Source organism: Lonchura striata, chromosome 11 (assembly GCF_046129695.1).
Source record: "Lonchura striata isolate bLonStr1 chromosome 11, bLonStr1.mat, whole genome shotgun sequence".
Lineage (NCBI taxonomy): Eukaryota > Metazoa > Chordata > Aves > Passeriformes > Estrildidae > Lonchura > Lonchura striata.
Window position 1 is genome coordinate 10700588 of NC_134613.1, and position 26840 is coordinate 10727427.

The 26840-nt window shown below is 38.6% G+C and overlaps 1 protein-coding gene across 2 annotated transcripts in view; it reads right to left on the reverse strand.

The window, feature by feature from the left end:
• Positions 1 to 26840, reverse strand: part of LIPC (lipase C, hepatic type) — a 68356-nt gene that overhangs the window by 23885 nt on the left and 17631 nt on the right. The gene's annotated exons all lie outside the window — the stretch shown is intronic.

Below are 26840 nucleotides of genomic sequence, written 5' to 3' on the forward strand. Positions count from 1 at the left end.
TTGCAATAGTATGTCACATTGAACAAAAGTTGGATTATTTTTTATTTGTATAGGGTTTTTTTAGCAGTTGTAGACTGACATGAACCAAACTGAGAAGATTTAAGTTGGTCTCCACATTTTGAACACAAAGAAATTGATGAACAAAATCACGATGTTCCAAAGTGAACAGCAGTAGGATTGTTAATGTATTTGATTTTTAGGATATCTGAGAGCACACATAACTAAATGTATTGTGCTAAACCTATTGCCAAATATTTGGGAAAATCAGTGTATGATCTTCAAGTATTATTTGGAAATTTGGAATTCTTGTTCCAAAAAGTGTCTCCCAGTAATTTGCACTAAGCAGGAGTGCAGAATGAGTGAAAGCCAGAAACAGATGAAGGGTTCTGCAGGGGTAGAATAACCCAGGGGTGCTTCTGTTTATGCTGGTTTTATTCTGTGAATAGGAAATGTCAGTCTCCCAGTCAGTCAAACCCTTTTTGTGAACAACATATTCCTGATGCTAAATACTATAGTTCAAGCAAAAATACACATCCTCCCCGCGCCCCCCCCCCCCCCCCCCCCATTTGATTTGTTTTTCTATTTGGGATGAGGTTTTATTTTATACCTAGTTTCCATACTTCTTTATTTAATCAGCTGCCCTTGCTCATTCTCTTTAGACTTTCCACCTTCACAAGTTTATGAATATCAGAAGATAAATAATTCCCTGGAGTTTCTTTGATCTCTGCTTGTGATGTCTTGATGAGAAATTTATCATAAAGTAGCTGAACTATGAATGAGTTGTTGAAACTTTTCACACATTAGATTTGCTGGTGGATGTTTAATGAAGCAGCCTTGTGTTCTGTCACCAGGAGCTGTTCAACAGAATCCAGCAGGGCAGCACCATGAAAGTGTGCTGAGGCCAAGTAGGGATTTTGATTGTGATATTTGCTGGGATTAAAACAGAACAATCCTCTATAAACTTAAAGATGAAAATGGAATAATTAAAAAGCCTGCAAAATTCTCTCTGAAGGGATGAATTTAAAATATTGTGAGCAATGTGAAGAAGAAATGGATGTGTTTATGGTACCTTGTTCTTCCTAAATGTTAATTTTTAGATTGAGCCTATCTATATTCTACTTGTGTTTTAAGATATTCATTTAACAAGACTTTCGGGACTAATATAAATAATCTATGTAATGTACATATTAGTACAGCAGAGTAATTCCCCTAAATCCAATAACTGAGAGTTGTTATTTTCATTCTAGATGTACCTAGAGGCCTGTTCAGGATAGGAATCCCATTGGGCAAATACTACCAATCATCCAAGATTAGGGGATCAGTTTTTGTTCCCCTGGGAATCAAAATGATTTAGCAGAATTTTTTATGAATCTGACTTGTGTCATTTTCATGTCCTTAAACTTCACTTCTGGGATCTTTAGGTATGCATTCCTCTAAATTAAGTTTATATTCTTAACTCTTCAACTTTATAACCTTACATCTTTAAGATAACCTTATGTGTTAGGCTGACATATTGGGGCTAATTTAGAAGGAGGATGTGAGACTGGATGTAGCAGACCCCAGTGGGAGCAGGCACACAGGCTGAGAGTGGAGGCATTCACAGTGGCCTATGCTGTTCCTCAGGGTGCTGTGGGTGCTGCAGCTTTCCGGGGGCTGAGGGTCCCTGCTGAGCTTTGCTGTGCAGGGATGCTGTGCTGCCTCTTGTAGGGCACTGTGACACCAAGCCTTGCCAGGCCCTGCACTGTCAGACCTTGTTCTGTAGGAACATGAGACTCAGGAAGATTTTGCTGGTGAGGCAGGAACCCCAGTTCCTAGGGACCCCTGGTCCCAGGGGTTGTATATCCATGGAGGTGATAATAAGAAATTCAGAGGACCCAATTCCCCATACCTGAGCAGTTCTGCCATGATTCTTGCATCATTTAATTCAGTCCACTCAGCCAACATGTGAAAATGAATTTTTTTTTCTATTGGGTTAGTTTGATGTTGGTTAGCAAGCTAAAAAGACTCCTGCAGAAACTGCGTAAGTCAGCGTAAGGAATAAGAAAAGAGATCACAGAAGTGATCAGGCAAATTCATGCAAAACCTCCAAATGTGAAAATCAAATGGAAGAAGGGTGCATCCAAAGACTTAAGCAAAAGCTTTGTCACCCAAAAGCAATGATTGTAGAAAAATTTACATTTTAATTTACTCAAGATTGTTCTGAAAAATATCACAGCCCACTTAAACCTTTTCTTATTTTTCTATTAGCATAAGAAAAGGTATCTTTGAAAGTACCTGGAAAGCTGGTTTTATAATCTCTGTACAGCACAGAGTGTGTAGCCTCAGAAGTTAAAAATTCTCCAAATAGTTACAGACCAATTGTATTTGGCCAACAATGTGAAACTTCTATAAAGTGTCTGAGAAAACCTAATGAGACATTCCTCTGTACTGCTCCAGAGCACAGCACAGCCAAAAAGCCTTATGAATGCAGTGTGGGGGAAAGGGGCAGTTAGTTATCAATCCAGAAATGGCCATCTCACGTGCACCAGCCCAGGAGAGAGAGATCAGTGGCTCAGCTGAACAGCCAGATAGCCAATTTTGCTGCTTGGCGAGCAGCTGCCCTTGCTGAACACAGCAAACCTCCAAAAAGCACCAGGACCATGTCAGAGTGGCAGATTTTCCAGCCCTTCTCTGCAAAGTATGGATGTGATAGGTAAGGGTGTCAAGTAGCTGCATTAGGGCCCACAGTAGGAAGGGACAAAGCTGAACTGGGGGCTTGTGCCTGTAATTCTGTGGGCAGAGACACTCCATAGGGTGCAGCAGCAGCTGGGTACCACTGCAGATCAAAGTATTGGAACTCTGGTTCTCTGGGAATGGGGGGAGACAGCAATAACTGGGGAGCCGAAAACCGAAGTGCACAAATATGGAGATTACCTTTCTGCATTGTTCTCTTAGCTACTTGAGTTTGTCAAAAGCTGCTTTACCATATTGTGCATAGGTGGTGCACATAACACCAGAGCTCATGCTTCTGACTTTGGTTGGCATGTTTTATCTAGAATCTGTCATATTTTGTAATGCAAAGAAAGTGGAACTGCTATTCGTATGCAAAGAATTAAAGACACAGAATGGGAAGGAGCCTTGTGTAAAAGAGTAGTTAAAAGTTCTTCCAGAAAGCTTCTTTTTTTCACTATATATAAATTCACTTTTCAGTTTAAAAACATCTTTTTTTTCTCTCTTTTTTAAAAAAACTTTTGTAACAATAGAAACAAAACTATTTGGATGCAGACTTTCCTTTGTATGTAAGAACTTAAATGTGCTTTAGAGTATAGTCAGATTATAGCACTGGCATCCTTGTCTGCATCCATCTGTATCAGCAAAGAGGTTACCACCTCCAGCTTTTTGTCACCTCCCACCTGCCAGAAATTGCCAGCCTTACTGTTCTGTTGTCAGTGCTCCAATGTTGCCCATTTGCTGCAAGGAAAATTGGCTAGGTTACCTCACATCACCTGTTTAACTGTTTAAACTGGTCTAATTTATATTGCTTGAAGAAATTTGGGCATGTTTATGTGAACTGATCTCCTACAGGAGTTGGATAAAAGTGGCAGCTGGAAATGATAAAAGTGGATGGAGTGCTACCAGCAGTAATCCTCGACTGACCAAGGATGTTTGTTCATGGTCTGAGACACATACATGCAAGCATTTGCTAACTTCTGGAAAACTGCCTTACTGATAGTTGTTCTTCATTCCTTACACCTTCAAATGGAGATCAGGTGTATTGGCTTGTGTGTGATGCTCACTCAGTTTTACTGTGGACATTAGAATCTTTTCACTATAGTATAAATACACAGAAATTACCTATAAATAGAGAGAACCCATGCATTTTATTGTTATCTTCTAGCAAGCAGTAATATCAATTTATCAAATTTTTTTACCCACTTTCATTAAACAACAGAAAGCTCTCTAATTATCCCAAGGCTTTCTTTAATCTCTAAGTCATTATTTGGTTCATCTCTAGTGACCAACCTGATAGTACAGTCAGAAGATAAACAGCACAGATAAACAGAATTATTTGCCTCTTCATGTCATGCCTGGAACACCAAGTAGGTAAATTTATCAGCCTTGTTATTTGGCACTACATTTGAGTTCAATCTAGAATTCTCAGAGCTAAGTTTTTACATAAAAACAAAGCTATAATAGTCATAGTTTATGTGGCTAAGTCACAGAAGGTGATAATGTATTATACACTGCTAGAACATTTTGTTTTCCATGTCTCCTCTCTCCAGTTCATTGCATAATTTCCTTTTCCCTCTGGTCCATCCCTTCAAAGCTCTGTTCATATCCAGTAAACATTCATATCAGATCCTAATTTTTAAAAACACATTGTGTTTAATATTTGCTTTAGAAAATATAGCCTCCTATTGCATTGTGCTGTTTTTATGGACTGAGAAAATCTGCATGCCCAGATAGACAATTCAGATCTTCCCTGTCATATAGCAAAGCAACTAAATACAGCACAGTGACATGTCATGCTGCACATGGGACATTCATCCTGTCATCAGAGCAAGTTCTAGAACTGGAGACTCTCCAGCCTCTCTGAATGTCTTCATGACTTGACACTGAAAAACCAAACCAAATCCATCGTCACCTCTGCTAACTTTATCAGTAAAGATCTGCATGATGCAAGAAGTGATCTCAGAGTGGATACTGCTTTTTAGGCTGGAATAATGTGCCAGCTGCCAGCACTGCCTTTGTCCACAGCAGAGTCAGCTCCAGCCAAGTTTGTTCTCGTTCATGTCTGCATCTTGGCTGCAGAATGACGTTTCTGGTAAAAAATAGGAAATAAGCTGAGCACCACCAGCATACTAATGAACCCCAAATTCCCTTGCAGCTGCTGGTAGGCCAGTGAATGCTGCTGAATGAGCCCCACAGCACTGTGAGAAGGGGGCATGTGCCACAGTCCTCACCATCCAATTCTCAGGCTCTCCTGGGAGAGCTGTTGAAAAACACAGACAAAAAAAATCTACAGGAAAAGCCATTTATTCCAACCATTTTCTTGGGCTTAGCAATGGCTCATAAGTGTAACAAAAGCAGCATGGACAGTTGGACACTCAATTTTTAGTTAAGGAAATGTGAAACAACTGCATTCTGAGCTTTACTGACAGGGAATAAAGGTAACAGAAATATTCTGTGTCCGTTCGCTGTTCTTGTGCTCTTTGTATAGCCACGAGGAGAGGGATAATGTGCATCCATACTGATATCTGGCACAATGTGGGAATTAATGATAACAGGGAGGCAAAGGTCTGTGCATCCACATTCCCTGGCACAGCACATCTGACTCTTGCCTGTGCTGCTGAGTTTTTCCTCTCAAAGATGCACATCATGCACCTCAGTTGTAATAACTATAACTATTTTCTTTCTATTCTGTAATGAGAAAAGAAATGAACACAGGATGATTTTCAGCCAGGCAGTTATGGGTGTTTTGTTCCCCTTAAAAGCTAACACAGTATGTTTAATTTAAGAAAAACTGTTGTTCAAGATTAATAAAATGTACAATTTTTTGTAAATATTTCTCAATAGCAATTGAGAAATCACGTTTCTTTTCCTGTGAATGAAAATGCTTCTGTATTTCTGCCAAAACATTAGAAAGGTACTAAATTAGTAATTTCTGTAATTATTTATTCTGTAGACTCTGAGTGATTAAAGTGACTTTACCTTAACCTAAAGAAAGAAAGAAAAATCAATAACTTCAGTCAACCACTGAGAGTGTGACAAGCCAGTGGAAGGTGCCAGAAGATAGTTTAGGATAATTTAATTATAGAAAGAAACCCCCAGTTTAGACTGAGCTAATGGATGAAAGTCAAAGGGAACTTTAAAGAAAAAAAGCTAAAGCACCTCCACAACACCACCACTCTATCCCAATTTTAGTTCAGTGCCATGATTGTTGTCCTGCTTATTTTGAGTGTTCCTGGTGCAGCCTGGACAACGCAGTCAAAGGGAGAATTTCAAACCAGATTCAATGTGGGGCACACTTTGGCTGCTGTCTTTCACAGCAATGGGCAGCTACCTCTGTTCTGCACTTTTCAGGCATCATGTCTAATATTGCTGATGGGACATTGTTGTGATTGCATTTAATGATTAAATTGACATTTTAGACATTGCTGTTTGTCAGATTGGTGTGAGATTTTGGGTTTTTTGGGGTTTTGTTGTTGGTGGTGGTTTTGGTGTTTTTGTTTGTTTGTTTGTTTTTTGGGTGGTTTTTTTGTGTTTTTTTTTTTTTTTTGGCCAACTGAGTTATCTTGGGGTTTTTTTTGTTTTTGTTTTGCTTTTTTTTTGAAACCTGTCTCTCTGATAATAGATAATCCATATGCAACTGTGCTGATAGCTGGTGTATATTATTGCTTCTCAGGCCCTGTATCTATCAGCTGGAGATACATCACTTGTTTTCCATGGGGGCTGGCTCAGTTAGAAATGAAAGTGAAGCTCTTTGTTGCCTTTCTTATTCTTTTGGTTTGCAGCACTGTCATACGTTTTGTTCAGATTTATGGGAGACTGCCTAGACTAAACAACTTCCACTGCAAGCAGCAAAAATCATACTCTATTAAGTTCATTTTGAATTAGAACCATCTATTACCCCTCTACAGTGATTTTAATAACTCCCATATTTTTCTGCTATAGATTCACATAAAGGGCACGTTATTTTTAAAAGATAAATACATGTTCTTCTACCTGGACCTGACAAATCTATTAGCCAAACCTTCCATTAACAGAAGAAAGAGCTTCCTTTATTTTGCACAGGTTCTTTCCTAACCTTTAAGTTAATTAGCTGTAATTATGCTTCTATGTAATGACAGGGCTGATATTCCAAGTATTCTGAATTTTAACTTTAAGCAGCACTTATTCTAATTTCTGTGGTGCTGTGCAGACCTGAGGTATTGCTCTGTGTTGTAGCCACCTTTGGGGTTACATTTGTTGAAATATGGGGAGAATTATTCCTTAAAATGGATATTCATTTTGTCCTAATCATAGTTCTTAGTCTCTCAGCTTTATTGCTTCTTTTATTAGCAGCTTTACAATTTACTTAATCATGAACAAAGGCTTTTTGGGAATGGAAGTAGTGATGTTTTGGCTTTTATTAACAAACCTAATACTCTTACACTGGTATAAGATTATTTTTGAGGACAGGCTCTGCTCCACATGTGTTTTGTAGCTGCCACCCTATCTGGACAGAGCTCTTCAGGACAAGTAGAATAATTGGGTAACATAAAATTGCAGTTGTTTGTACAACTTCTGTCACAGTGGCTCATTTTATAAAACTGTCCTGAGAGATCCTTAGCCACCCTTGTCAGCTGAACTTTGCTAGGCCGCCACACTTAACTGAGCTGCAATTTTCACATCAAAATATTTTTATGTGTATTTCCTGCTGTATCAGGAACTTTAGAACATGCTGGAAGCATCCCAGAAATCATAGGAGAGGTCACAAGGCAGGGCAGTTATTTCTCACAGTGCTTCAGTATGTTTATAGTTCCAACTAGAATCGAGTGGAAATGAAGTAACAATAAATTTATCAAAAAATTGTGACTTTTAAATTTAGTTTTAAATTTTCTTTATCTGTTAGAGTCTATTCAGTGATTTGCAGAATGGCCTCTGTTTCCTTCATATATGCAGAATAATTCATTTATTTCCAACAGAGTTGTCTGAGCTCAGCTTTTCATGACAAATATAGATAATAAAATGTTATTTATCTGAAAAATATGTCTGAAATATATGTGGAAGAGAAAATAAATATAATTTAAATATTGGCCTTCAAATTCTTCAAAATAGAATTAAATTATTCCTTCTTATTAGAGAAGTGGAGAATAGAAAGACTATAAACATGCTGTGAGAAAAACTTCTAGTCCAAATTCACTTATCTCTTTTGTCCCTGACATAAAGTTGAGAGCAACAATCCTTGTATTAGGTCAAAAGTTCCCTGTGGAGTTCTGATTATCCATTTATATTTCTGCTATCCTGAAGTCCAGGTGGAAATTGTATAGTCCAAAGCTGGTTCATCATCTTTTAATGGCATATTATTATCTACTGTACTAAAGGAGAGTCCCCAGGCCAATCCTAGCTGGGTCTGGAATGGAAGTTGAATTGGGAAAACTATGAAAAAATCTTCATAGATTCCACATTCTTTTTCTCAAATAGGTTATTAATAAAACCTTAAAACTGTCTGAGTCATAATTTGCTATTGTTCTGTATGGAGAGTATATTTCTCTGGACAAAAAACATGGTCCATGTTGTGTCTGCAAAATCATCCCAAAGGGCAGAGACAGCCTAGGGCAAGGTGTGGGACAGCAGCAGCCACCAGCTCCTACTAATTCCTCCATTCCTTCAGTCAGGGAGCTGCTCTGTTCTGTTCAGTGCAGTTTGGCAGTAAAACATACAGAGCTTACAGTGGCATCTCAGCCTAGGGCAGAGAGCTGCTCCCTAAACCTCCCAGGCAACAGATTTGAGTTGAGTCAGCCTTCTTCACCTTGTCCTTGGCTCTGCAGGATGGGGATGTGTCAGCAAATCGGGACTGGCCAGCGTGCAGGGAACATGCCCAGACAATGGGGCACACTTTGCATTTCCAGTGGATGTGCTGGAGGTGTGCAGACACTGATTCCATCAGAGCAGCTGCCCTGCACCACCTCCTTCCTTCCCACGCCTGCCAGGCTTGGGACTTTGCTGCTGTGCTTTGCTCTCTGCAGCTGGGAAAGATAACTCTGTCTGGAGGCAGAAATTAAAAGTCAATGTAGCTTTGAGATATGTGTAAGAGTCTTTATGAGCTCAAATCCTGCTGCTGCTGTATTAGTTTGGGACTAGATATGCCCAGGGCATGTTCTCTGAACATCATTTGTTTGAACAAGAGGCTGCAGTGGTTGTGCATGTGATACTAAAAGTAAGTATTTAAGAAAGATGTTGCTGACTCATAGACCTGTCAGATAAAAGCAGTATTCAGAGAGGACACAGTAGCTGACCTTTTGCCAGCTTGAATATAAAGTTAACTTTCAGTAGGACTGCGCAGACTGTACTGATAAGGAGGGCAGAGTACCTTGTGGAGGAAGAAATATGAAGTCTGGAGACAGAGACAAGCTTTAAGTGACTTACGGGATCTCTGATAAAGCTATTGCTCAGCAAATAAGGACTTTGTTTGCAGGATTCTCTATTTGTATTGTTCTGTTTGTCTTTTAATCTAACTGCAAATTCTAAAAATTGTGGATAAAATGTATTAGTACACAGAGCAATTTGTCACACAGCACAGGAATTGTTAGCTGAGGCCCATAGTCTTTGTGGTGGAGGGGAAAACAACAGCTTGGCCAAGAAGAGAAAGAGAGCTGGAATCTGAGTCAATGTTATTTCAAAAAGAGAATAAACCTTTCTTCAAACACCAAACCTTATGGAGGATGCCTAAAATTTGCCTAGGTGGCTGGGCCTTCCTCTTAAAGCTGTCTTGCAACAGATTAATTAAAGCAGACAAGCTTCATAGAATCACAGAATATGCTGAGTTGGAAGGGGCCCAGCAGGATCATTGAATCCAACTCCTGGCCCTGCATGGGACCTCCAAGAATCCCACATTGTCCCTGACATCATTGTCCAAATGCTTCAATGCTTCTTGAACTCAGACAGGTTTGGTATCTTTTCTTTTTGTTTGTTTTTGTTCTGGAGACAAACCATTCTCTTTGTAACAGCTTCTGATGTTCCAGACAGCCATTATGACAGGATGAAATACTTCTGTGTATTAAATTATCAAGTTTTTAATTTGACTTTATCAGGAGGCTGGTTGAGTAGAGTCTGCAAAATTGTCAGGCAAAGGAATCTTCTAAAAATAAAATGTTGTTAGCAAGATACTCAGCATGCATAAGATGAAGGAATTTATAAATAGATTTGGGAAGAATTGAGCTCATTATAAAATAAATCGAAGATAGATTTTTAGGGATATAGTCACGTTTCAAAGTTATTTTAAAGGAGCCTAAATCTCCACTGTGGAGACTTTGTCTCATTCTTTCTCTGGCACCAGGTATTCTCCAGCCCTGCAAAGAAAGGCAATGAAAGGAGAGAGCCTGTGTGGCAGGAGGCAGGCACAGATCTGTCTGCAGCAGCAATCAAGGGATCTCATTATTAATGAGCTTTTATCTCCTCCCTCTTCCTTTTTGTTGTTGTTGTTTTTTTGTGGTGGTGGGTTTTTTTAATCAGAAGTGTCATAAGTAGCCTCCCTGGAAAGAAAAGTGCATCCATCAGGGGAGGTGGCTCCCAGGAATCTGCTGGCAGGTTTGTGGTTCAGAGGAGGAAGGTTTTGAATTGCAGGCTGCAGTGGGAGCTGTGCCTGGTGTGGGAACAAGGAGGAGCAAAAAGATGGAGTTGATGTGAAACCATTCAGGTTTGTGAGAGGTCTGCTACATTTACTCAAACAAAAATTTACCTTCAAGGAGATGGAAGGGATTCTTTTTTAAAAAAATTTTCCAAACATACCAGCAAGGGAAAGAAAAAAGGAAACAAGTTTTACAAATTATTGTAAGGAAAAAAAAGTTTTTTCTGTTAATGATAGTTTCTCAAATAATTTCACAGTGCTGTGTAACTGTATTGTATCCAATTACTTGCTGCGTGTTATATGTTTCAGCCACAGTGTAAAATTTAGACATTGTAAAAAGCATTTTAAAAAACCAAAATTATGAAGATTTTACATAGATCATGCTTTTAAAATGGAAGTCGTGCTCAGCGTGGCTGTTAGCCATTCATCTTAGCAATGAGACCTTTTAAAGTTGTTTTTGAATGAAAATATATCTAGAAATAAAATTATTATCTGAATTTAATTGCATTATTTCAATTTCCATTCCAAGCCTCATGATTTACTAATTCCTCATAAATGGAACGATAAGCCTTATTCTTATGTTTTCAGGCCAATTAGATGAAAAGAGCAACTGCCTGGGCAAACAGTTTGTCTGTGTCATGAGAGGGGAACAGAGACATTTTGCTCAAATGGAAGTACACGTGAGGTGCAGCTGTGAAAGGTTTTTGTTCAGCCCCAGGATGAGTGAACTCTCCAGGAGTGCACTTTAAAGCAGCCCCTGATCTCCCCGTGCTATGGTTTGATCTGGGCACGCAGAGCAGGCTCCTAAAAGCTGATCCACCCCAAAGGCTGTGCTTTTAGAGTGCAGCTGGTGTGCTCCAGCTCCCCACGAATCCTCATCCCCAGAAGGAGTGCAGCTGGTGTGCTCCAGCTCCCCACGAATCCTCATCCCCAGAAGGAGAGCAGAGCCAGCCCAGAGTGATTCCCAGCACTCCCCTGCCACAGAGGCCTCTGCGGGCTCACCTTGGTGCTTTACACCAAACGTCTCACTGCTCACACCTGCTCTTATTGCACTGCAGGACATCTTGCAGTGGCATGATCTAAATGTGGTGAATTATGTAATTATAATGTATAGCAAGATTAATAGCTGCCAGTAAAGAAAAAAATAATAGTTAGAGCAAATACAGAATATTTTAAAGAAGATACAATAGATTAAATAAAACACACTTCTGCTGTCTTTCTTATACACCATATTCTTTTAGTATTTAACTTCATACTCTCTTGGAAGCTGAGGGAGGCTGTGGATTAAATAAAAAATTCTTTGTTCTGTTTTCATATTTGGTCACAATACTGCATTGGAGTGTGCACCAAAGCAGAAAGAAAATGTGGTTTTATTAATTGAATTTTGGGGCCTTTTTCTTGCTTATCATATTTGGGGAACTTATTTTCAGTCTCAAGTGAGATATTTAATAAAAATTAGTTTTAAATCCAGCAAAGAAGTAAAAAACAAGAAGGAAATAAATCTCATAAATTGCTTTCAAATTCCCTTGTTGGCATGCCATTTTCTATTACTTTCATTCACGTTTTGCTACCGTCATGCAAACAGCACCGACAGCCTGCCCTTACTTATTTTTTATTTGCAGTTCTATTTGAGAACATGAATATTTTATCTGACTACTTCACAAAGCAAGAAACTTCTCAGAGAATTGCATAATTTAAGAACTTGGTTGGGATGTTAAAAGTGTAGCTTGATTTCAGGGACCTAATCTTCATGTAATAATATGTTCAAGAATTATCATTCTGCTTTCTGACTTCCTGGTCACAAATGGAGATTGTAGGGAATGCCTATATTTTAAAAAACACCTAAATTTCAATCTCTTGAACAAATCTCTTTTTGTCACCTTTCTCTGATGGGATTATTTTCTTTCCAGGAACAAACTTGATAGAAATGGTGAAGTTGCTGAAGTTTGGATTACATGTGATTTTTATGGAATGGAGCAAACTGCCAAAAATCGCTGGGTTTGAGCAGATTCAGGAAACCAGAGTGGTCACATAAGAATCATGAATGTAAACTTTTATCTGCTGCTCTTGAATGCTTTTCTCCTGACTGTGGAAAGATCCTTGTTAAGGTAAAGATTGTTGTAATTTATCAAGCAATTTGTTTTTGTGGAAGTCCTAATAAGGAAATTGGAAGTGGTCAGAGGGGAACATTATTTTTGGTTTGAAAAGTAAGGAACTGGAACATTTGGCTTTATTAATAGTGGAAACTGCAAACAATTCTTGCCCTTTAGGATCCTGCTCACCATCTTATTCCATGATGAGTGGATAATGATCAGTGTCATTTCTTTCTGTGGTGGCTCATATGTTTCTGATTACCGTAGATTACAATATGGGTCAATGCTGATGAAAACAGAAAACTGCTCTTTCTAACAGAAAATGTCACTAAGAGCAGATAAGATTATATTCTTCTGATACAGGAGAGAGATTTTGAAGCATTTTAAACATGGCTACCTCAGAATTGTTTTCTTCAATTTTGCATAGGTAATAAAGAAGACAAGCTGGTTATATATCTTGACATTAGAGATTAGGTATGAAAAGCAAAGTCTGAAGTTCTTTAATTGGTTGTTTTTTATGTACTTTTTAATGTCCTGGTTTTTACCACTACTTTTACTATGCTGACCCTCCCAGGTCACCAGGAGATGTCCTGGCTGCTTGGAAATGTCAGGCCAACAGCAAAGTGTGCCAAAGCAGATTCTTATTGGGTCACATTCCTTCTCTGAGATGGCAGCAGTTGAACTAAAGTATATTTGATGTCTTAAACATTTGAACTGATATATGCTAAAAGGTATGGGAAAAGTTCAAAAATACAACAGCAACACATGGCTCTCAATTTAGTGGAAGTGATTTAAAGTGAATAATCCTTACTAAGTGAAATTGTGAGTGAAACACTGATGCTTATACACAACTTAGCTGAGTTTGGTTGCTTATAAATAGGCACTGTACATTTGATTACTTCACTTTTAAAGTTCTTCAGTGAGCAGGGTGATACATGCCTTCTAGTCCTGAGATACCAGAATCACAATCCCTCATGTCACAACAACAGAGATTTTTGTTTTCAGTTCTCTAATTTTGCACAACGTTTTTTTGAAACATGGTAGAAAACATATATAATGTCTCCTAAAATAAGCATTCATTATTTGAATGTATCCAGCTCCTGTTTATTTGGTAAACAGAATCTACATGGATATCCAAGGCATCCCAGGGCCCTGGTATACTATCAGTGCTCAGCAACCTTTACTTGACTTTGCAACCTTATAAAGGATTTGTCAATAAGCCAACTGGGTTAGAATAATCACAAAGAGATAGAAAATTATTCTCTTTTCCTTTCTGAGAGTAACTATGAGTTAGTAGTGCTTGTTTCTGTAGAGAGGTTTGTCTCTGTGAGGTGAAGTGGTCCTTGTACATTTGACAGTGATTTCTGTCATAGCATTTAAAAGACTTGATTTTACTCAGATGTCCAGAGATTCAGTTCCAGAATTCCCATTATCCTAATTAGTTCAGCAGAATGAAACTACTCAATGCACTTCCAGGCAATTATCTTATCCTTCAGCTGCTGGCATGATACTAAAAGAAATGGATCACGTCATTTATGCATTCCCAAAAATACACCTTGTTAGCTGTGCCCTGGAGTCAGGAAATCAAGTGTCTAAATAATGAAAATGTTACAAATGTGCATTGTTGAAAACTATGAAAAAAAACTGATACTCTGTTGTCAGCGTCATGTCTCAGTTTGTGGCACTTCCTTTTCAAGACAAATAAAAAAGCAGTGACCTTGATTCATCTTAATGGTACTATCACTGAGCAAGTGCAGGCCAGAATTTTGATGCTGTTTGTATATTAGTTTTAGAGGAAATGCATTGCTGTCTTTACTGTGAATAAGAAAGTTATTCAGGAATGGGATGAGGAGGCTAAAAAGAATTCCAGTTGTCACACTGAATGGTCTCATAGTAGCTAGAGGCTCAGGGGGTTTTGTTGTCTAATTGAAAGCATAGGTAGTAATACTGATCATGCTAAAATTGTGATCATTGATGTTACTGGTGTTTCAGAATTGTGCAGTTGTTTGTTAAATATTGAGTGCTACCTTAAAAAAGAGAAAAAAAATCTGATGTGTCATGTGGGATGGACTGATGTATATCCTAGGGCCTTATTCCCAGCTCTGTCAGCTGACATTTGGCTGTATGAAAATGTGTGAGAGAGCATTGCCAAGTGGAGCTGGTGGGGAAGCTGCAGCCTCTGTGGCAGATACAAACTTGAACACAGCTCAGAGTGACACAGGCAGCCCCAGTTTGGGTGAGGTTGTCAGCTTTCAGCTGGTGGGTTGCATGTCCAACTGCTGAAGAGCTGCCACTTGTCTGTCTGCACTGAGCTGGGCCTTGAATTTTTTTAAAGCAGTGTTTGTTCTGTGTTTCTCACTCTCTGCTTTTCACTTTGAAAGGATTGGTAGCTGGAGATACATCTTGCCTATTGTCTTTTAAGGCTTCCAGTTGTTTCCAACTTCTTGCCATGGAGAAGATAATGACTTGTTTCTGGAGGTGAATGCTTTAGGTGCCTGGTTCCCACATAGGAAGTTCTATAATAAATATTTGCTAGTTTTATTTTGGATGATATGTTATTCTTTTGACTCCTGCTACAATTTTGCTTACTCTTTGTAGAAAATTTATCTCTAAAGGTCATACTGGCAGTTATATCATAGACCCAAAATAGCTGATTTTAACACATTTCTTTCTCCCCTCTTCCAAATAAATCCTTCAACTGCTCTGAAGCAGTGCTTTTGGCTAATGAGAGCTATTGCCAGGCTTCCCTATTATGACACATTGTTAGAAATGTGCCTAACATACAAAAGTGATGGCTCACTGGGCTTTCATCACTTCTTAGCCACTGTCACAATTAGGATCCATGTTTTATTTGGAGCTCAGTGATTCAGTTTAGATCTCTCTAATTCTCAAGGGAGGCTGTCCACAAGGACAAAAATTCAGTTTTCATACAGACATATCTTCAAAGTCTTACATAAAACACTACATTAAAAGAACAGCACTGTAACTGAGTAGGGTATGAATTGTCTGTAACCTGGTTGAAAGGTAAAATATAGCACCACTACATTAAGTAAGACCAGATGTCTTCCTTTTCTGCCTAAGGATCTGTTTAGACATGTGTAGAATTCCTTTGTTTTGGAACAGTTTCATCATATCTCTCCTTCTGTAGATAATTTGGTACATGGATCAGATACAATTTTATCAAAGGTCTATTCACATGCAATAGAGCAGTCTCATGTTTCTAAAGAGGATCAAGTTCTCTTATTCTTTCAAAGATGAGAGCAAATTCTGCACCATATTGAGTGCCCTTTGGTTGCAGGTGAAGAATTCAACAGCTTGTGAGAGTGCTAATTAGTGCTAATAATAACTTCAGTGACCTGCCTTGGCTTTAAAATGCCTGACAGAAATTGCCCTGTCCTTGAAGGACAGAGATTTTGTTTCTGTGTATGTCTGATTAGGGACACTCATGCCTGCATGTTCCTGTGTTTAGTGATCACACACAATTACCAAGTGAGTGCTTACATGTGAATAAAGAAGAACTGGGTGGTGTAGGGGAATCAAGAGGGAAAAAAGGCAAAGAGACCTCCCAAAAATACTACACCAGAATTCCATTATTAAAGAGATTTCTCTTGTAGTCTAAATAGCCTTATTAAAACTAGAAATAGTAATAGTAAAGCATTAGATTAGGGATTGGATTATTCAAAATTAAACCTTATCTCTCTAATTTTGGTACTTTTTCTGTGCTTACTCTGTTGAAATATGTATGGAGGGTCTGAGGAAAATGAAAGCTGTAATTTGAGCAAATACACAAAAAGCTCCAAAGTATGAAATTTTTATTTAATCTGGATAATATGTGGCTGATAGTGCAGAAAACAATTGTATTTTCAAGGATATTGCCCTAGACCTTTTTAATATAAATTTCATTAACACTAGCCAGAAAAATGAATTACTTTATGAGCTGGAATGATAAATTAGGGGGTTTTCTGACTTCCCTTTCTTTTGCTAAAGTGATTTTTGAATTCGAGTTGAGGAAAGGGTCTTTAAAATGCTAATAGGGACTTAATTGTATGGTGGAAACACTGATAAGGTAGCAGATTTATTTATTTATTTTTTTAAATTGAGGATAAAAATTTGAAGTTAAAAAATATGTGACTCAGTGTTTAGTTCCTAACTAGACATCTGGCTTCAGTGCTGCCCAAGCAACTCTAAGCAGACTTTTCCCTATCCTGCTGCCACCCACTCACTCCTGACCTCCTGTAGTCTCATCACTGCCCCAGCATAACTGTTCCCTTAGCTGCAGAGTGAACATCAGGGAGCTTATCCAGCTAAAAAGTAGGATAAGCAAGAAAAAATAGGATTGTTTTTCAGCTGGATCAGTTTCCAAGCTGACTGGCTACAAGAGGAATTGTGAATCCCTGTGTGGCTCCAGGGAGCTGTGCTGGCACGGTGGGGTGTGCCACAGCTCCGGTGCAGTGGCCAGAGGGAAGGGCTGCTGAAGCTGCTAATGTCACCGTGTGGCTCACGAACTCCAGTCCTTCCCTTTACATTAAGATGTTGCCATCACTGCACACTGGTGAAGGACAAAGCACAAAAGTTGAGTATGTGAGGCCTTGCTTTTCCCCAGAGCTGCAAAGGTGCTGAATGTCTTTGCTCTCATTTTGATTACTGTTAAAAGAGTATCCTAGAAATCAAAGAGCAAAGAATATTCACATTTGATTGCCTTATTACAGTCAATTAAGCTTAGTCAGGAACACGTGTGTATTGAGGGACTAACTTGCTGCACAGCAAGAGGGAAAATATTGGTTTACTACATTTTCCAGCTACCCACACCATCCCAGAGAGTGCAGTATACAATCAGTGTGGAAACACTCAAGGCAGTGTCAGCTCACAGAAAGTCTGTGGGGAAAGCTACTACATTTTAATGAAATGAAGAGATATGTGAAACAAGCAGCCTTCCATCTGGAGATTCTGGGGATCCAGAGTGTTCTGTAGTACAACAGTTTAGCTGTGTGGCTGTGTTGACTTAGAAAAACAGAAACACAGGTAGCCAGTAGCCAAATTGTGACAAAGTAGATCTTACAGAAGAGCTGTAAAAGATCCTTCAATCACTTGTTATAGACACAAGAGTCATCTGTTTGGATTGCTCTGGACTTGGTCCAGAATGCCTGAAAGGGAGATCAGAAGCAATGAAGTGCTGGCTTTGCAGGGTGCTAAGTGCTGCTCTGATGCCTGTACTCTGAGAAATCCTTCTCAGCTCAGAGTACCCAGGCCCTGAGCAGATGTCTGAGAATTTGGTTTCCTCCTGCACATCAAGATTATCATATTCCAAGTATTCAAAGTGATTTTTTTTTTCTAAAGCCAGTTTGGGAACTAGCATTGATACTGCATATATGGAAAATAACTAATAATTTAAATATTTTTGGTAGGCCCATAAATATCAGCTCTTTGATGGTATTTAGGAGAGTAACATTTTATTGAAATGAATGGCAAGAGACATTTTAAGGCCAAGCAGTTATTATCAGTGGAATTAATTGACTAGAACTTAATGTTCTGTAAAGTAGAACATTTTAAATAAATATACACAATCTGCATAACCTAGAATAGAAAGAGTAGAAATGGGCATGGGATTATAAGAGAAATTCTAACCCAAGGTCTAAATTCTATGAATTTACTATAATTCCAGAGATGGGTTTGGGAGAAGGGATGTGCAAAAATTCCTCTCGGATGGAATAGCACATCATACTCCTAGTTTTATTTTTATTCTCTAAGAGTCTCAGTGGTAGTTATGCTAATTTCTGCTACCTGAAATTTCAGATAGAACACAATGTATTCAGCAGCGCTTCCCATTGCCACTTCCTGTGAGCTGATTTAGGGAGATTAAAATAGTAAGCAGCACAAGTGTCTCCTGTGGGAGCTGTAAGTTTACTCCAGATCCAAATGTCCATCGCATTCTTTATGATGACACTGATACTACCAAGCCAGAAGGTGCTGAGGGACATGTTGCTTGGCTGAAGTTTCTTACAAAAGTTGCATTTCCTTTAAATTAACATATTAAAGTAAAAGATTACATTGTGGTCAGATAGCATCTGAGAAGAGACTGAGGCTATTCAATGGCATACATCAGGATCAGGCTGAACTCCCTCTCCAGGAAACAGAGTGCAGATTGCTCTTGGTATGGAGGCAGAGTCCTGACAGAGAGGGAAGGCACATTAAGTTTTTGAAAGTGTGAATCCTGAAGACATCTGTGCCCTAAGAAACATGTGGAAACCTCACAGTGCTCTGTGGGACACACTGTCCTGGTGTAGAATGGAGGCAGCATAGTAAGCAAAATCTCATGTTAGCACACATTTCTCTGTGTATTTCATGGTGTTTGAAATGCTGTTGCCTTACTGGCAAGAGGATGTGGCAGCAGCTCTCTGGCCACAGAGAGCAGGCACAGAATTTCCCAGGCATTTTCCTGGGGAAGGGTGTGAGAAAATCAGAGAAAAGAGTGAGAAACAATTCTTATCTCCACTTGTTGCACCTGCTGTTGTGCACACGTGGAATGTGTCATGAGATTTGTTTACAAAGGGTGATTTCTTAAGTGGACACTGGATGGTGTTTAGCTGGATTGACCAATGAGGTCAAAGCTGTATCAGACTGGCTGGAAGAGCTACCGAGTTTATTAATAAGTACAGTATAAGATAGGATAAGAAGATATAATAAAACAATTGATCAGCCTTCTGCAGTCATGAAGTCAATGCTAATTATTACCCAGCTGGGGGCCTGTGGCAACAAGAGGATGCTTTCAGGGTTTATTTTTTCTCTGCCTACCTTTGTGTGCCCCAGAAAGCAGTTAAGTACAGGTCAGCAGCAGGGGAATTGCCTTTGTGGTGAAGGCCCAGCTGCTATCACTGTTCCATGGCAGAGCACTGCAGTCAGCCATGGAGCCTGGGGATAATGAGGCACTCACTGCCCAGTTGGAGGAGAGATGACTGAATTGCATTGTAGTGGTCAATGAAAACCAGAAGAGTAACCAGCACTGCTCACTGAAAAGGTTTGTGTGGGAACCTTTTCAGAGCTTCATTGGGATTTCTGATCAAGCCACCTCATTAGTACCTCAGCTCTAATGACCATTTGATGTCATCTACTAAGAAAACAATGATTTATGATGTTCCTTACAAAAAACCTGTTACCAATTAAAAGAACAAGCTCTACTTTCTATTCCTGGGTAAGCAGAAGGTAAGCATGATGGATAGAGACCACAGCAGATTTTCAGATGATGTGCCAGCTGGCTTTCTGTGTAGCTTCTAGTGCTGCAGAGATCCACTCACTAATGCTTTATGCTGGTAGCTGCGTTTTTTATATTTGAGTATTCTCCATTCCTTTCTTTCTTCCTTTTAGGTCTAGACTAATTCTACAGTCCACTCTGCTCATTTCATTACTGACAGTAGAGCAGGGCAGAGAAATAGCTTTAATCCAGTCACAGTTCCATTTGCTCTGTTTCTTGAAAATATACAGAAACTGCGTTGGAGTTGCTTTCAAATGTTCAGAGAAGACTCTAAGTGTCTCCTGTTTGCTATTGGTCCTTAACTTGAAAAGCAGATTTGGGGAATCCTGCAGAGATACAGTCTGTGAAAGTCTTGTTCTTGAGGGTGGACCTCTGCTCTGGTCATCCTGCTTACTCTCATTTGCATAAACACATTAAATGCAATTAGGACTGTCAGGTTTCCTTGCAGCTTAGCTAAGCACTGTGGTGTAGGTGGCAATTTATATGTTGTCATAAACAAGCTATTTTTGTCAGGATCAGTTAAGAAATTGTTCAGATATTTGAAAGGTCATTAAGGTGCTGGCTCTAGTGACTCCCAGAAGAGTGATATTGAAACATTAATAGCAACAGGAATCTAGGATGAGACATTAAAAAGGAGTTCAAGTAGATACTAAGGACTTGAAGTTTTGGGGCATTTTTATGTAATGTAATTCAGTAAGAAAGATGAATGGTTTATAGAGATGTTTTATAGAGAAGATGTTTTATAGAGATGTTTTACAGAGATGTATTTGGCACAGTAAACTGGAGGTTAAGTCATGTCCTCATGTCTAAGAGCACTACTAATTCATATTGTTATTTCTTCTTCATGTTTCAGGCACTGAAAGTAATATTCTGCTTCAGTAAATAGTAACCAGTTTCAGAAACGCAGTAACTTTCCTGTCTTTCTAAAAATAATGATAAGGGTTTTAAATAGTATCTGGCATTCTTACAAATTCAACTTTTTAAACAATTTTTTGAAGATTGAAAGCTCTCTAGTGAAAGCATTACCTGGATAATACCACTCAAAATATTTTTTGTAGTGAATAAAAGTTGCCCAAACAGTTCCTCCTCAAAAAGAAAATCAGAGCTTCTTCCATGTCCCTTCCCTTCCTAGTGTCAAACCCTAAAAAGCAAACCTTGAAGGCATTTGTACTATCATCCTAAGTCAAAGTACAAGTGACATAAATATGAAAACTAGTAGTACTATTTCACCACAACAGAAAAAAAAAAAAATTGAATGGAAATATAAAAAACACTAGCCTCTTCAGTATGTATATAATTTTCGAAAGTCCACATAATTTAATTTTTTGTATTTTTATAACAATTCATAGAATTCCAGTCAAAGGTAGGTTCTGGACAAGTTTTAGTCTCAAGACATGATAATTACCTGGACAGTATATTAACTATACAGTGATTTGCCTGGTAAATAAATTAGAATGTATTTTGATAGTATATATATATAACTAAGGAACACACACACCCCAATTTGACAGAATCTCTAATTTGAGTGACTTTTGGAAATGCAGGTTGGCAAATATGGTGTTAAACCTTAATTGACGTCCTCCAACATCCCTTATGACCCATTGCTGCTGAAAGGGAGAAGAGTGGTGCTTGAAAGAGTAAGTAAATTCTTCACTCTGACTCTATAGATTACTTTGAGCCTGAGATGCATGAAGTAGAGCACAAGTGATCTAATATAGACAAGATTTTAGAATGAAAAATTTCCTCTCGGCAGTGTTTCTACTTAATGGTTTACAATGTTAGCATTAAGATATGGGAGAATATGCCAGTGTAACAGTATTTTAGGGCAGTTTGTCAATTTAAGACACAAAGCCAAATCAAACATATGTGTATGTTTTTATTTTTGTCCTTGGACCTCCTCTGTTATAATTTCCTTCGTGGTTCAGTGCCTCCCTCAATAAGCAATATACACATTTAGAAAATGCTTTTTGGATCAAATATTTAAAACCAGCAGAACTTCAGAGGTTTGTCTCATAAAATTTGGGTTTTCAGATAGAATATGCTGGTTTAATTCCAGAGAGAATTATGTGTATAAACACCTTGTTTCCTCATATTCAGTATTTCTATATCTCTTTTTTTGTCATTTGTTGCACTTGGAGCTACACCAGGAATTCTGGAGGCCAAACAGGAACCCAAATATAAACAGTATTATTGATAAAAGATTCAAAAGATTTTACTAGACTGGGCAAGCAAACCAGAGAATTTCTGTAATTTTAGCCAGCAACTCCTGTTTGTGTGACCATCTTGTTTTAGAAGCATTTCAGCACCATCAAAAGCTTTTGTTGGCTGATTATAATGGGTATGTGGAAGGGTATGCAATCCTATGCAGTTAATGCTTTCTGAGGATATTAGCAGCTGTAGCAATTTTTAAAATATTGAAAGATACAAACAAGAAAGGTATCATAGTAATATAGCTTTAAAACCAGTATATTTTTCCAGAAGAAAGGCTACAAAGTGTGAAAGGTCATTTTAACTTGGAGCATAGACATTAAACAATTTTTTGCAAGAGTCATAATTCACATTTGGCCTATGGCCAAAGCAGTGAACTTTATCACCCAGCCTTGGCATGTGCAGATAGATGGTCCCTTCTGTCTCTTTTGCCAGTTATCGCTCATGTTGCCAGGAAATCTTAATCATGCTGCTTGGAAGTGGCTGCTGGCCCATCCCCCTGCTGCCAAGCTATTCCTCTGAGTAAGGAGCCCAACTCAGCTCCAGCAAACAGACTCTTAGCTCCATCTAACACAGGAAAAAAGGTCACTGTGCTAAGGCCACTCAAGGGGACCATATGGTGGTAGGACTTACATCATCACGATTGCACTGCTGTTGATGCAACCCTATTAATAACCCTGAAGTTCACAAGGACTTGGCATAACTAGGCTTTCTAAAAGGAAATGTGTAATATGCACCTAGAGTGAACCACAAAACAAGAAGAAAAGAAAAATGCTCTCTTTAATAATGAGTCATAGAATGGTTAGAGTTGGAAGGGAGCTTAAAGATCATCTAGTTCCAACTCTCCTGTCATGGTCAGGGATGGCCCTCATAGGTCAGGCTGCTAAGGGCCCCATCCAACCTGGTCTTGAACTCTTCCAGGGATCAGGCATCCTCAACTAGGCAACCTATTCCAGTGGCTCACCACCCTCTGAATAAAGAATTTATTCCTACTATCTAATGTAAAAGTGTTCTCTTTCCGTTTAAAACCACTGCTCCTTGTCCTGTCATTATCTGCCCATATAAAAAGTTTCTCTCCCTCCATTATATAAGTCCTCTTAAGGTACAGAAAGGCTGCAGTGAAGTCTCCCTGGAGCTCTCTCTGGGTCAAACAACCCCAACTCTCTTGGCCTGTCTTCACAGGAGAGGTGCTCCAGCCCTCTGATCATCTTTGTGGCCTCTGGACCCACTCTAGCAGGTCCACATCTTCCCTGTGCTGAGCTTAATGCAGTGTGTTTTTGTTGATACTTATTTTCCATTGAAACTATGTATTTGTATTTAAAACTTATTCTAGCCTTCTCTAGTTTGAGAACAAGGAAGACATTCAGTTAAGCAGTTTGATTGCAGTGCCACATTACCATTACACTGTTCTGTATGTTCAGGTTTTTCCAGTGTCACATGCAAGCACTGTTCAGGCAGCAATATTCAGAAGAATGTAATGCTCAAGTCATACAAATTGCAATCCACTGGTGAATTTAAGCTCCTCATTAAGATGTTTGGTCACTTGCTTTGGTAGAAATATTGAAAGTTGTTTTGTGCATGGGTTGCTCCTTTGTCAGTTAGGCTCCTGTTGTTGTCTCTTTTCATGGAAAAGCAAAGGGCCTTCTGTTAGTTAAACTGTAATTATATTTTGCATCCTGTAGTGAAAATTTATGTCTGAAATTGTATTCATAGATTTTTCTAGGTGACAAAAGGAAAAATAACTTGTTTAGATCATAGAAATTTTGGTAGAATTCTAAGACTCTTGGGAGCAGTGCAAATTTTAAACACAGCCAGTCAGAAATAGTTTTGCAGAACTTTTCCTGAGAATATCATAACACAGATCATTAGTGTAAATGGTATCTGAACTTTCCAATTCCCAGACTTCTTGCACCATTATTTTTGTATGTCACAAAATTTAGTTCCTGAATGCCTGTTTAACTGATCTAACAAGAAGTGATGTGAATTTAAACTTCAGAGGTGATCAATAAGTCCACTGAAGTAAATAAGAAATACTAATGGTTTTCAGACTTGTTTCTATGGGCTCACTTTAGTTCTCTATCTCTACAGTTTAAATGGCTTTTGAATTTTCTATGCTTTTTGTGTTTCTAATAGTTTTTCCTATAGCTTCAGGTAGTTTTTGGGATCTGATAGGGTATACCCCACACACTGCATTTTGCTGAGGAATTTTATATAGACTTTGATAAAAATATGCTATACCAAACATCTCTTGCATCTATAATCCATTTGGGGAATGAAGAAAACATAACAGCTATTCAGATTTTTGTATAGTCTATTCCTATGGTCTGTGTGTAATACAAAGGTGATGATAGCACTGCAGTACTTAAAACATAGCAGAATTGGATGACAGCTAAGATGTTACCTTCTCTTTTGGACAAAAAAACATGCAGCTCAATTGCCAGCTATGAGACTGTCAAGAAGTGGTAGCTCAACAGCATGCATTTTCATGTCAGCTGCTATATAACTCTGCTCTGCACAAGGAAGTGGAATAATGGAAAATATTCCCACCTACTTTTTATGTTTACAGGAGAAGAATCAAAATAAATAAGAGTTTAAGTATTTTTTCACATGCTTGTAGAAAGAATCATCTTGGCTCAGTTTCAGGGATGTTATTTTTAGGTGCTTATTTGTCATTCTGGAATTCTGCTTTTAGATAGTGAACCTTTGCCAAAAATGCCAAACTTCTTTCCTGCGATATAAATGTACAAGAAAATCATGTCATTTCAGAAACCCTCTGTGGTTTTTAAAAGAATAACCCTGTGTGTGTTTTAAATTTGGTGTTGTCTTTGCTTGGTAATGCACTCCATCTTATTCTACATAATTAAGTATAAAATAAGAACCTACAATATATATTTTTGTACATAACTTGGTGAAAAATATTTACAAACACTCATCTAAATTGATTTACCTGCTGCAATCTAATTACTTTAAGTTCTGATTTTGTAATGTGATTTCTTTTACTGTGTAGGTGGATACAATGATACAGAAAAAAAAATTGAAGCAGTTGTTTATTTTCTGGATACAAATGAATGAGTAGGACTTTGATTGTTCTTTTAGAGAACAGCTCTTTCATAGGTAATTGCTTGTGCTAGAATTATGTACCAGACACTCATCCCTGAGGGGGCTTTGCACTCCTGACAGCTGTGCTGTTCTATGCTGCAATTCCTGCTAAAACAAGAACAAGTGAGCTCCAAGGTAGAAGGATCTCCAGGTAAAATAGAAGCAATGCTCTTGGAAAGCTGTCTCCACCTGACAGCATTAAAAGGCCTCTTATGCAAAGCTAAAGGCTTTGCTCCCCTCCTTAGTGTGAGGGGATGCCTTACTGTCATTTGCATCTGCCATTGTGGCAAACAAATCTGCCTCACTGAGACATGAAATAAGGAAAATGACCCCCTGAGGTTACTCAGAGAACAAGCAGAGCTTTGCTGACAAGTCAAATGGTTACAGAAATAAGGCAAGGTTTTGAGAACTAGGAATTACATTATTTTCTGGCCAAGGTTGGTGCAGCTGAGATTGGATAGAAGAAGGATACCAGGGGAGTGAAAGGTATAGAAATACTCATTCATGCAAATGGACAACTGGAATTGGAATTGGACTGATTTAAAAGTGACAAGAGATGAGGGTCTTAATTCAACATAATGGAATACCAGGGTCTTTAGCCTTGTAACTACCCACTGTAGCAGATCTAGTTAGGCTGTGAGGAGCCTCTGGAAGAAAAGACAGTAGATTTTTTTTGCAGTTATAGAAATAAACCTCCACTTCTGAAATCAGTCCCTTGCCTTAACATACGATGAGTTGGGCATATCTGCTAGTGCCAATATGACATGTGACCTGTTGTTTGTGGCCCACAAGTAAGGTTTTAAATTGCAGAAGCAATGAGCAAACAAGTGAAGTCCATGATACAGGAGTCCTAGGTCATGAGGGGAAAGGGGATGGAGAGAGTGAAGGGACTGACCTCTCTAAAAATGGTGCCACAGGTCGTGGGGGTGGGAGAATGTGAGCTGCATGAGGCAGGACCTGTGACTGTGAAGGAACAGGGGGACAGTGACTTCCTCTCTCTGCCTTGTGTATCTTTGGGGAACTAAACTTTGATCATACAGTGGAATCTGAATAGTTCTGAGCAAAGATGATGGTAGAAGCCTCAAAATAAAGTTAGTGCTCTTATTTTAGGTTTTCTCAAAACTACAGAATTAGTCAACTTTCCTAAACAGCTTTCTAAGTTTCAGTGACTGTGAAGGATGTGCAGGCCTTGTCTGGTAAACCAGATCAGGTTATGGCATTAATTGAAGTTTCTCACAGTGTTTTAATTCAGGGATTTTATATTGTTCAAAGTTAAACCCAAGGGGAAATTTAATGTGCAGGATCAAAGAAAGGTGGTCCTGCCTCCTGTAGATTGAAATCACTATGCCTATTGCATATACAGAATTTGTGTAGCAAATGGTTTCTAAAACTGTTAATATAAATTCACAAAAATACAAAACACAGCTGCTGTAAAGGGCCATACTTTTGTGAATGTGCATATCTTGCTTTTTTTCCAGCCAAGGAGAAAACTTTGTTTATTCCCTCCAGACTTAGAGTATTAGAAATGCAGTTAGATAGGAAGGAAAACTAATGCTTGTTTTGTATACATCAATACTGAGGTCAAACATGGCATTTTCTTTGTCACATTGGAGAGGTTTTAATGTTTGATGTCCTGTCTTGCTCAACAGTCACACAGACACTGACAGAATGTGCAACATCACAAATGTGTAGGAAATGGCTGTATAACCATGCCAGTGATAAAGACCCTTCACAGTACTGCTCAGCAAAACCTACTGCAGATGGATCTCTTTCACTCAAAGATATTCATCCACTTGAGACAAAAGGCAGTCTGCATAAGGCAACTCAGCCAATGAAAGCTTAAACACTGTCAGGTAGCTGGGAATTTTGATTCATAATA